Source organism: Equus caballus, chromosome X (genome assembly GCF_041296265.1).
Source record: "Equus caballus isolate H_3958 breed thoroughbred chromosome X, TB-T2T, whole genome shotgun sequence".
Lineage (NCBI taxonomy): Eukaryota > Metazoa > Chordata > Mammalia > Perissodactyla > Equidae > Equus > Equus caballus.
The window spans coordinates 102,576,402-102,587,246 of NC_091715.1; the positions used below are offsets into that span (position 1 = coordinate 102,576,402).

Genomic DNA, 10,845 nt, shown 5'->3' on the forward strand with positions numbered 1-10,845 from the left:
CTTTGAGAAAGAATTTCCCCCCTCAACGCCTCTTCTTTGCCTTTTGGGGGGCGGAGGTCAGAATTGATTAGTGACCCGGGGCACTGATGCTCATGAAGATTCTAATCCTTTCTGTGCACTATCTTTTCAAATGCTCAGCTCCCCCCCGCCCCCCCCCCCCACGCCCCAGTGAAAAATACAGATGGCTGTTTAGTCAGTAAGGACAGATAAGAACCTGGACCCTGATAGTGAAAACTAATCTTTTCCTCTTGAAATTTTTATTAGGTATGTGTTTGCACCCTATTTTCTATAGTGGTATTGCTAAACTTTATTATGTCTTTGGAGTCAGAGACCTAATTTTAAACCCCATTCCACCACTTACCAGCTCTGAGACCCTGGGTTTATGTTTTGTGATTCTCAGGGTTTTGTGCGCTTTCTGTAATTTAGATGTTGTGTCATATCCTTCACGTGGATCTTCTTTTATTCTTCACAAAATCCTTATTAGATGAGTACTAATAAGTCAAAATCAAACAACAAAAGTTATACCTCTTCCAGTTATCAATCATATACATGAGTGTATGTACACCCATACACACACACAGGAGGGGGGCAGAATTTAGAGCAGTTCTCAAAGTATGTTTCCAAGACACACCAGTAACATCATTATTACCTTTTGAGAAGTTGTCGGAAATTTAGATTCTCAAGCCTCACTTCAAACCTAATGAATCAGAAATCCTAGGGGTAGAGTTTGGCTACCTATGTTATAACAAACTGTTCTGGTGACTCCAATGCACACTGAAGTTAAAACCACTGCTTTGGAGGGTGGAAATGCAATGCTTATTTTTGTACACTCCACTAGAGGGTGCTACAGAATGTAAAACAAAATTATTTTTTTATTGAGACACCCTGCAAATTATCAGACCCCTTTTACAGATTAAAAACTAATGTGGAGAGTTGTCAAATTATTTTCCCAGTGCATACAAAAAGTATGGGAGCGAGGATTTGAAATTTACCTGCCTCTGGAGCCCAAGCCCTTGACAGTACTCTGTTGTTCAGCCATAGTAGCTTGTCTTTCTGGGCCTCAAACTACACTACAGATACGTTGATCTCTGCTTTGGCTAATGTTGACTACAGCATCAAGAAGAAGGCAGGGAAGCAAACCAAATAAATGGAAATATTCTGATGATTTCATACCCTCCCTCATCTCCATTCTGTAATAAGATATCACATAAAAGCTCATAAGTATTTCCCTTCTTGCTTTTATATTTCCCAAATGCTCTCCGCTCTGCAGTTATTTTTTTGAGTTTATGTCTGAACCTCTCCTATGTGTGAGGAAGGAATCAGGTGGTGTGGAAACACAGTTGTTGAAGGCCTATTATGGGGCACACACTCTATATAGCTCTCTACCCGTTAATCCCAACAATAGGCCTGTAAATTAGGTGATGATTATCATCACTTTTATACATAATGAAAGTGAGTTCTGGAGACTATAATTATTTTTCCCTGGTCATATAACTTGTCTGTAGTGGAGCCTGGGTGATTCCTGGTATATCTGACCCTACCATCCTGCTAAACTTTCCACTGCTTGGTTTTGAATCTGGTTTGGTTACTTACTGTTAATGTGACTTTCAATAAGTTCTTCAACTTTTCTGAGCCTCAGTTTCACCATATATTAAATGAGAACAATTATTCCTGTTTCATAGTCTTAGAGCTACACTATCTAATGTGGTAGACACTGGGAACATATGGCTATTTAAACTTAAATTAAGTAAAATGAAAAACTCAGTTCCTTAGTCCCACTAACCACATTTCAAGGGCTCAATAGCTACTTATGGCTAGTATTAGTACCGTATTAGATCCTGACAGATACAGAACATTCCCACCATCACACTAAGTTCCAGTGGACAGTGCTGATGTAGAGTATATAAGGTATGTAAAAGGGCCTAGCATAGTGTACATTTCTTGGCAGGTGCCCAAGAAAAGTGATTTCCTCTGCTCTTTCCTTTCAGCATCAGAGCTAGAGGTATTCTCCTGTTTTATTGATGGGGTCAGGAAAGGGGAGTAACTTACCCAACGTTCTACAACAAGGGATGTGTCTGGCATTGGGACCCACATCTCCTTGCTCTTGCTCCAATATTCTGTCAAATAAACCCATCCTTATGCTCTATTGAGTGAAGTTTCAGGGCCAAGGGTGTGAATAATGTGAATTAACTTTGGATTCAGGATAGTAGCAGAAAAAGACATAGGAACTGAATGCCTTCTGTGTGCCAGGCAGAACTGTGCTCAGCGCTTTACATCTATTATCTTTGTGAATCCTCACTGAAGACCAGAGAAGTTAAATACTCATTCCAGGTTGCCAGCGAGTAAATGGCAGAGCAAAGATTCAGACTTCTCTGACTCCAAAGCCCATGTTTTGTCCCATTAAGCCATGCTACCCTCTCAAATGTGAATACCCTCCTACCCCTTCCACTTACTAATGGGGTGAAGCTTCAGCAGATTCCTGACTCTTGGTGGGTCCTCAAAAAATGCAAGTTACTCTTCTCCCTCTCGAATTTACAGCGGAACCACTGTCTTCATAATCTGTGTCAACAGGAAGGGAAAGATAGCTTAGGTCAATGTTTGTTTGGCTTCAAGGCTCAAGGCCAGACAGAGACTGTTTATGGCCCCAGCCTTCACAGAACACCCAATGACTCCGAGATCTCTACGTTAATTTTCAAGGCCATTATTTGCTCATACAATGCCTTTGTGCTAATTAGAAACATGTGCCACCTGGGGGCAGACAAATTGCAGAGAAGCGTCCTCTCCAGTGGGAAATGAGAAAGAATACTTTTTTCTCTCAGTGATGTTGAAGCCTTCCCAGGGCAGCTGAAGAATGAATTTCAGCCTCCACTTGTTCCCTCTCAATGGAATACCCTTGTGCTGGGTGCAGCCTGCCATGCCCAACGGTATTTGCTGGCCTTGCTTATTTTACCTGGTGGCTGAGTGAGCCTTCCTAGGTCTGGAACGTAGTGGTCAGTCTGTTCTGGAATGGGGAGAGACACCCGTGTCCTCCCATGGCTTCCGGGTGGTAGATAAAATGGGTCCATTCTAAGGTTAATTTGATATTTATTTCATTTGGTTCTGACTAGCTTATTGAATGATTTTTAAAAGAATGTTTGGCTAATTTAAAAGTGAAAAAACTCCCTGATATTTCAAGGCTAAGAAAAATGATATTTCTCTAATAATGATGTTTTTCTGTCTGTTTATACCTTCCTCATTCCATAGGGATTTCATAAAACCAGTTCAGCAAATTTGTCTGGATCAGTCTAGTTTGCTAGCCCATGACAGACAGGGCAAATGATGAAAATAGTAGCGGGAAAGTTTTATCTGTTTAGAAATATCTGTTCTCTTCTAGATCCTCTCTCCTCCTGTAATCACCCCCCACCCCTGGTGCTGACTGACCCATCCATTTGGCCAAAAGAGGTTACTTCAAATGACTAAGAACCTGAATCTAATCAGTGTAGTCCTTGGGTGACCTTGGGGGTGCCAGACTTGCACATAATCCCTTGGTTTCCCCCTCTTGAGCATACAATTTACCAAAATTCATGGTTTTGTGAACCAGAGACTTCACTTGGAATGATCATTTCAAGTCATCCATGTTACAAATCAACTGACAGAGATGAGAACTGATTTCCGCCAGTGTATGCCGACTCCTACAATCTGAGCATTGCCTCAAGAGGATGCCTTGAGCCAATTTGCCAGAGATAACTGTTTGTGCTTATAACCCGCCCCTACAGTCCCCATTTTACTGGGAATGATAAAAGCTATGTCTTTAAAAATTTCCACTGTCATATTATTCAAGAGAACAAACCAGTAGTCCTTCAAGTGCTGCATCTAAACTGTTGAAGCTTAATGATGGATATGTGGGGGTTCATCATACTATTCTTCCTACTTTTGTGTATTTTTTGAAGCTTTCTGTAATAAAACATTTTAAAAAGACAAAAAAATTAAAAGTGCTTCATCACTCCTGGGGAGGAGAACATCATGGGGCTCCTTTTAGAAGAGTGCTTATTAACCAAGGGATTGGGTCAAACATACCCCCCCCCCCCCCCCCCGCTTTAGTCGGGATGTACCATGTGAAAATCTAGGGGGGGGGGGTAATTTTTTGTAGTTTAGGTGACTTTATTCTGCTTGTTTTCAATTTTTTATTGAAGTATAATCGACATACAACAGTATATTAGTTTCAGGTTTACAACATAGTGATTGAATATTTTTATGCATTATGAAATGATCACCACAATATCTAGTTACCATCTGTCACCATATAAACCTATTAAAATATTATTGACTATATTCTGTATGCTGTACATTACATCCCCAAGACATTTATTTTATAACTGGAAGTCTGTACCTCTTAATCCCTTTCACCTATTTTGCCCTTCCCCCAACTCCCTCCCCTCTGGCGACCACTAGTATGTTCTTTGTATCTATGAGTTTGTTTCTGTTTTTTGTTCATTTGTTTTGTTTTTTAGATTCCACATATAAGTGAAATCATACAGTATTTGTCTTTCTTGTCTGACTTATTTAACTTAGTGTAATACCCTCTAAGTCCATCCATGTTGTCACGCATGGCAAGATTTCATTCTTTTTTATAGCCGAGTAATATTCCATTGTGTATATATACCACATCTTTTTTTTTTTTTTGGTGAGGAAGATTGGCCCTGAGCTAACATCTTTTGCCAACTTTCCTCTTTTTGCTTGTGGAAGATTGTCTCTGAGCTAACATCTGCACCAGTTTTCCTCTATTTTTGTATGTGGGATGCCACCAAAGCATGGCTTGATGAGTGGTATGTGGGTCCATGCCTGGGATCCAAATTGGCAAACCCCAGGCCACCAAAGCAGTGTGCGTGAACTTAACCACTACACCACCAGGCCAGCCCCCATACCACATCATCTTTATCCATTCATCTATCAATGGACTCAGGTTGCTTCCATATCTTGGCTACTGTAAATAATGCTGCAATAAGCATAGGGGTGCTTATATCTTTTCAAATTAGTGTTTTTGTTTTCTTCAGATATATACCCAGAAGTGGAATAGCTAGATCGTGTGGTAGTTCTATTTTTAATTTTTTTGAGGAACCTCTATACTGTTTTCCGTAGTGGCTGCGCCAGTTCGTATTCCCACCAACAGTGCGTGGAAGATCGCTTTTCTCCACATCCTGGGAGTGGGGTATTTTAGATTGAAACAGCCTCCACACCAGAAATTCTGATAAGGTCTCCTTGAAGAGGAATCTTCTCTGGCTCGCAGTCCCCCTCCACCAGACCCCTAAAGAAGCGTTGCTGTAATGAGCCACTGTTAGTGAAAGAACTGTATCACATCCCTTGGGTGTTTGGGAGTGGAGAGAGGTTGAAAACCAAGAAAACAGGTCTCAGCTAACTGGTGAAAGCTGTGTTAGCCAGGAGGCAGAGAAAGAGGCAAAGGGAACCTTGGGGCATGAGACAGCCAGTGGTGCAACAGGACTTCATTCTCACCCCAGGCCAGTGCTGGAGAGGTCAAAGCTGCAAAGGAAGGAGGAGACCAGAGAGCAGAATATATGGCAAAGAGGCCCGCACTTGGGATCTCAAAGGATATTCTTTGAAGGCTCCAGGCCCCATCTGATTTGCAGGTTTTGAAACAGTGGAAAAGCCTTCTAAAGACAAAGATTAAACACACACATGTGTGCGAGCACACACACACACGTGTCCAAGGACCTAGAACCTGTCCACTCAGCTTGGAAAGGCAGGCTCTATAAAGTATACGTTGAAAACTGTGTGGTTTGGTTCTTTTTTTGTTGTGTTTTTACTGTGTGACTGAGCAAATGAGGGTGTTGATACACTGCTGGGAGTGGGAAGATATGGTTGGAGAGGTGGGGCATTGTGTAGGGTGTGGAGACCTAGGAGGACATGTTCTTTCAAGGCTCTGCGGTTGAGGTAACATGATTAGAAAGTGGGTACAGAGACGAGAGCAAGGGCAGTTCCTGAAAGGTACAAAGCTGAGACTCACCCAGCTGCTCCCAGGCCAGAGTTGTGGGTGGGACGTCAGTGAGACCCAGGCGGGTGCAGCCAGCTTTCAATAGAGCTGGTCTGTGAAACTTGGCTGAGAGGACAGAGGAAGATTGATGTTTGCTCCAGAGTGGGGCTGTCAGCTGTGCTCACCGCCTCACCATGGTCCCAGCTGTAAACAAAAGTCCTGGCCCTTCATGGCACTGCAGAGCAGTCCAGGCTGGCGTAAGTCCCTGAGGACAGCTAGACCATTTTCTCATCCTGGCTGACAACCAGAAGACAGAAGAAACAATAGAAGGTGGTGGTGGTGGGAGGGGGACAGGATTGGAAGGGGGTGAGAAGCAGTGACCATGGGAAGGAGCTGTCGATTTCAAATCTTAGGTCTTTGGATGCAAGTAGTAGAAACGTTTTAGGGAAAGTGGGCCTCTTTCCATGTCACCTTCACAAATAATAGTGAATTACTAAAGGAGGTCTGCAGGGACTCCACTGCCTCGTTCACTCGTTCATTCATTCATTGAGTACCTTATGTGCCCATCACTGTGATAGGTACCCTGGATGATGCCAAAGTAGTAGAAGACAGTTCATAAAGTCAAGGAGCTTACAAGGAGTTTGGGGATATGTGTAAAGTTAAGTAACAGTACTAAATAGTGTATCTTTAAATGCCAAGTGACAAACATAAATAGGAATTTAGAAGCAAGTGAAGCCATATCTGGCTATGATCAGAGAAGGTGGGATTTGAGAGGGGCTTAGGAAGATATATATGATTTGACTAGATGGAAAAGGCACTTGGCATTCCAGGTTGGTACCAAGGCATTAGCAAAGATGAGGACTGCTTTGATTAAAGCAGAAGGTTCCTGGGTTGGAGACTATCTTCAATTCTTCACCCCCTCAAACTCCTCACCGTGGCTAACCCAGCCTTCAAGTCTCACTTGAAATGTTATTTCCTCAGGGAGGCCTTCCCTGATCTCCAGGACCAGGTTAAGTACCCTTGTTTTATGTTCCCCTAGCACCCACTACTTTTCCCTTTTCAGGCCACCGCCATTTTCACCTGATGATCTACTCTTGTCTCCCTACAATTTGTTCTCTACGCCACACTCAGAACATTCTTTGCAAAATTCAAATCTGTTACGTCACTTGCTTCTTTAAAACTCTCCTACTCCTAACCCCTTTGTTCTCTTTTGCTTCCCCTTACGTCTTTCCTGCTTCCCACCCTCTGACTTTTCTTTTAGGTCATATCTTATACGTCTCTGTCTCAGGGAAGCCTTCCAGGACATCCCCTCCCCTAACTTCCACCACAACTAGGTTGTCCCCCTCTTCTATATTTCCATAATACTTCCATGTTTCCCCCATTTTACTGTTCTCCAACAACTTAGCCAGTTTGTCTCCCCCATCACAATATAAGCCCTCTGAGGACGGGGGCTATGTTTCTTCTTCGCTGTGTTCCCCTTGTATTTAGTACAGTGCCTGACATATTGTGGTAGGTGCTCCACAAAAATCTGTGAATGAATCCAGGGGAGATGAGGCAAAATTGGTAGGCAAAAGCCAGCCTGAAGAGATTGTTCTTACATCCACAGACAAAGGGAAACCTTTAAAAGTTTTTGATTAGAGGATGAAGAAATCGTTAGACAACACCAACTTTTGAAAAAACAAAAAACAATTCAAACAAAACCCAGAGAACTCCAAACTCAACTTACCACAAACTCTAGCTTGCAAATTATCTTATGGACTCATGTAGTCTCCTTACCTGTTCCCCCACCGCTCCCTCCTTTAAATACACAAGAAAACTTACTCATTGGTCCCTCCAACCAGAGAGATTTGGCAGTAGGGCCAAGTGCACCTACTTCCACACGTGCAGTTGTTCATTCAGCTGGCATTGGTTGCCCCCCTCCATTGTTCTAAGCACTGTGCTCCTAGCTACAGATGAAGAAGACCTTATTCCTAACTTAATGGAGTTCACAACCGAGTGAACCCCTCATACTGATCACTCACTTGATAGCTTCAAATTTCTGGTGGAGGGCTTTGCCTTATCTGGGCTTAATTAGGGAGACTTTTCAGGGCACTAAGAACCAACAAAGGACCTCAATCTCAGGGGTAGGTCCTCTGTAAAACTGGGAACTCATTGAGACTCAGAGAATGGATGCTTATGCTAACCCACACTAGACTTTTACCCTCCCACAAGGAGGCTAAGTGGCAAGGTGGAGAATGTCTGGAAGGGCATTCAGGCAGTAGCCATTCCTTAACCTTATGAGGCTGAGCTTAATAAGGCAAATAGGCCTCCAAGGTGCACCCCTTGAGTAAAGCAGAGTGGAGGAAGACAAGGAATGACAGGAAAAAGAATTAGATTTCCCAATAAAAATTGAGGAGTTGTCCTGCCCCCTGAGGGTGGCTGAAACAAAAATGTGACTCCAAGAAACCTTCCCAAGACAATCAGAAAGCACCCACCCCTACCCTGGGGTAGAGATTAATGTCAGGGGATGGTTTCTTTTTGTCTTAGATTCAGTTCCCAGGTGGTTAGGAAGAGAGCAAATAAGGATGTCAGAGAGGCAGTGCACCCCTGGGAAAGGTAAAGGGGAGATATTGCTTTGTGGCTGCAGTCCTAACTGGTTATCTCTTGGTTGAGGGATAACATCAGACATAGCATCAGTGATGCTTTGAAGATATATTCATTAGTTTTGACCTTCTCTCTCTCCCTTGAATCCCTTACCCTGAACATGAATCCACCACCAGAATATCAGGGAGAGAGACTACATAAGTAGCAGAAAGACATGAAGGAGATTAATTTCTATGATTCATTGCTCTACTCTGTTAGGCAGCCTTGGGTTAAGATGGTTCATACACCTGGAAATTGAAATCCTAGGAGATAGGACAGGAAGGGTTAACTCCAAAATCAATGCAGTATATTTTATAGGATACCAGTATATTAATGAGAAACCACACTGAGTCCTTCCTTAAAGGACCAACCTGAAGCTTAGGCCAGTCAAATACTGATAACAGGTTATGTTTCTATCAGGGAAAGGCTAAAAGAAGTATAAGTCTAAGGGATTCACAAAGGATCCCTGGAAGAGGACACCTTGAGTTTGTAGAATTTGGAGCTTGGCACGACCATTTTACACCTGTAATATCCTAACTCTTGCCAAGATTTGTGCTATCCTCTTTCTATGGGGACTGTGGGCATCTAATATGGGTATAAGCCAACAGATTAAGGTGGCAGAGACTGGGGACTGAATGGTCATCACAGAGACAGTTTCCTAGCGGCAGATTACCTTTGGCCTTGAATCTGCCACAGTGTGCATGTCAGAGTAGTCTCAGAACTGAGCCTCTGGAGCTAATAAATTATGACACACTTTGGTCCTTCACTTTCTATTTCAATATTTCCCTTCAAAGATTCAACTAAGTTGAAAAAAAAATGGAGTTAAACCTCACCTATGGCCTCTACTTTGCCCAGTCAGGCCCTTGGTGTCCCCATGTTGTCAGATGAGCCGACCAGTCTAAATGATCTCAGAAGGCCCTTCCAGCTCTGTTGTGCCAGGTTTTAGAATTCTAAGACATTGTGATCCATTGACCCAGTTGCCTTATGGGAAATCCCATGAGAGATTAGTTTTCTAAAAGAGCCAATTGTTTGTTTCTCTGTGTGGGAATAGTGGTAAATGCAGTCAAGATAGTAAATGTGCTGCTGTGACCAAAGTCCCAAGCCTTCTTGCCGTTCTGATGGTCAGGGCTGTCTTTATAACAGTGCTTCTCACTGCCTGAAATAGTTAGGGATGAGCGTTAAATTGAGGACTGATAAGACTGAGATCAGTCAGCAAGGCATTGTTAGTAAATGTAGGGGGAGGGGGTCTGATAAGGATTCAGGACTTTCGTAGGTTGATAATTTGAAGAGAAGCTTAGAGTCAAAAAGACCCCCAATTGTTAGATTCCTTTGTCATGACTGCCCTTCATTTTGCCCTATTGTCAAAAAATAAGGTCTTTCTATACTATTATCCAAGTAATACAGCTGTAACACCCTTTGACCTGGTAAACGGATTATCTCTGAAAGTTTTTTTGTTTTCAAATACTTTAAAGCAGCAGTAAACTCCCTCATTGCCCCTCCCCACACTCCTACTCTGAACAAAATATTATGGTGAAGTACATATATCAGCTGAAAGCAGAGTTACTCTGACTGAAATGTGTATATAGTGTGTATGTGTGTGTGTGTGTGTGGGGGGGGTGGTTGGCTGCCTGTTCTAGGACTCCTTGAAGTTGACTTTGAAAATCCTTTGCCCAGTAGATAAGGCATTGAACTGAGAAATAGGAAACCTGGGTTTTGGTTTTGCCTCTGTCACTAACTCGTGGTGAGACTTGGGTAAGTCACTTGGCCTCTCTGAGTCTCATTTTCTTATCTCTTGCATGGATACATGGTTATTTTACCTCAATGTTTTTCTTTGAGGATGACATGGCACTTAAGTGCTTTGAAAAGGAAAAGAATACAAGGCTACTTGTTACCTTGATAACATAGTCTTCCTGACATTACCCTTGCAAAAGTAAGAGCTGATGCTGCAATTGGGTGGTTGAAAAAATTTTTTTGAAGAACTACAGTGCTCACTACTTCAAAAAAGTTATCTAGCAAACACTAATTCATTCCATGCTATGAGCTTGGTATTGGGAATCCAAAGATAAATACATTATAATCTCTGACCTCAAATTCATATTTATGTGTGAGGAAACAGACAAAAGAACACTATCTAATCTTCCAAGTACAAATATAGAGCTATGTACAGGGCATTGTTGGAGAACCCAAATCTGTCTGGATGTCGGGGCAACAAGGGTTTGAGGAAGCTTCACAGAAAATTTGATATCTGGTTAATT

General features: G+C 42.4%; 1 long non-coding RNA gene across 1 annotated transcript; it reads right to left on the bottom strand.

Moving 5' to 3' along the window:
* Positions 1-360: 360 nt before the first annotated feature.
* On the bottom strand, positions 361-9,550 carry LOC138921982 (uncharacterized). Its single transcript, XR_011435047.1, has 3 exons — positions 9,424-9,550; positions 2,454-2,559; positions 361-491 (listed from the first exon to the last, which is right to left on the bottom strand). It is a non-coding gene; the product is annotated as an uncharacterized lncRNA (long non-coding RNA).
* Between the last annotated feature and the right edge of the window lie 1,295 nt (positions 9,551-10,845).